Source organism: Aplysia californica, unplaced genomic scaffold (genome assembly GCF_000002075.1).
Source record: "Aplysia californica isolate F4 #8 unplaced genomic scaffold, AplCal3.0 scaffold00053, whole genome shotgun sequence".
NCBI classification, from domain to species: domain Eukaryota; kingdom Metazoa; phylum Mollusca; class Gastropoda; order Aplysiida; family Aplysiidae; genus Aplysia; species Aplysia californica.
Window position 1 is genome coordinate 480,108 of NW_004797323.1, and position 1,885 is coordinate 481,992.

Genomic DNA, 1,885 nt, shown 5'->3' on the forward strand with positions numbered 1-1,885 from the left:
CAACAACAACAGCAACAACAACAACAACAGCAAAACCAACAACAACAACAACAACAACAACAACAACAACAACAACAACAACAACAACAACACCAGAATCGAGGACATCCACGACGTTATCTACATTACGTGTTCAGCAGTTTTTGTTTTGTTTTGTTTATGTTTTCAAGGGACCTTGTGGGCGATCCAGGAAGCAGAGTCGACCATTGAACCAGAGGTGAGAAGCGTAAGATGGATGATCTGTCCAGCCCCACGTCACAATCACACCCAAGCCTGTGGGCGACTGGAGGAGACTTCTGCTAGCTAAATCCTAATTCATTTCGTTTTCCTTAAGGTTTTATTTTTTTTAGGTTCAGTATTTCTATCGTGTTTTTACAGAGCACACAAATAGATATGTGATACCATGTCGATTTGTTTCTCCTTATTCACAATAAAAAAACACCCTAGTATAATAAGTTGTTTGTTTTGTTTTTTTTCAACGTCCCATCTTTCTTTAATTCTTTTTGTTTCCTCTTTCTTTCTTTCTTTCTTTCTTTTCTTTCTTTCTTTTTTTTCTTTCTTTCTATCTTTCTTTCTTTCTTTCTATCTTTCTTTCTTTCATTCTAGGCGTGGTCCGTCCCCTGCAGGATGTAGCCCTTCACTGTTCTCTTTCAGCTGGTCTCCGTGCCAAAGGCTGTACCCGTCCGATCTCTCACGTCATTTTGCCACCTTCATTTTGGTCTTCCTCTTGATCGTTTTCCAGTTCTTGTTTTTATTTTAATAAGTGCATCTTTTTTGTCCATCTGTTATCTTTCACTCTACCAATCACCTTTCCATACTATACTACATATTATTATGCTATCATTTGTTTTTTAGTAAGAGTTTTACGGTGCTCGTAACTGCAATGGCATCTTTACTTCAATACACACGTACCACGACAAACCAAAGACCGTTATACTGGCTTCTGTGGTGTAGTAATTAGGTGGCTCGCCGTCGTAGGCTGAAGACATGAGCTCGATTCCCGTGCGAGGATAATTTTTGTCCAGTATATCAGTCTCTCCGCTCAAACGTTACATCGACCTCAGCCCGGGCTGGCCCTGGCAGGCATTATGCTTCCTTAGAATTATAAAACGATCCTTTAATAAAATAATAGACAGCATTTGTATAGCGCAAACCCTTGCTCAACAGCAAGCTCTCTGCGCTTCACAATCTATACTATTACCCCAGCAGACCTGAGAGCATTCCGAAACAGCCTCAACTTCCTGGGAAGCATACAGTGCAAGCAGCCATTTATAAGCACTAAAACACTAACATATTGACAAGATCTTTCGCTGTCTATGGGCGGGTACCCATTCCCACCTGGGTGAAGTGAGGAACATTCGTGTAAAGTGTCTTTCCCAAGGACACAACGTCGGGCCCGCTGCTCGAACCCCCGGACCCGCAACCTCACGATGTCGAGTCCGGCACCTAACCAATAGCAGTAATGGGTACCTAACTTTGAGTTGGGGAAGTCAAGGCGGCGTGGAAAGGAACTGGCCACCCTACCAGAATATGCCAAAGGCCCAGGAAGTTGTCTCACTAACAAGACAATCCCCAATGTCCGGATCGGATGCGGAACAACTTTTTTTTACCTAATCACTAGGTTATTATGAACACTTCCCCTTCCGAACAATGTTTGCTCTAACGTAAGCACCACCAAAGTTAGTACATAACAAGATGGGCCACTCAGCCAAAAAATTGTCCGCAGGAAGTTCGCTCTTTGCTTCAGATGGCGCTGCAGTCTGTTTTGAAGCTCTCTTTCGTTTTTCAAGAAGAAGAATAGGAATAGCACCTCCTTGCGTGCGCAGATCGACTGCTGTTCATCAGCAGTTCGGGGTCGTTCAGTGTGGAGTTTTAGTTTTTTAAA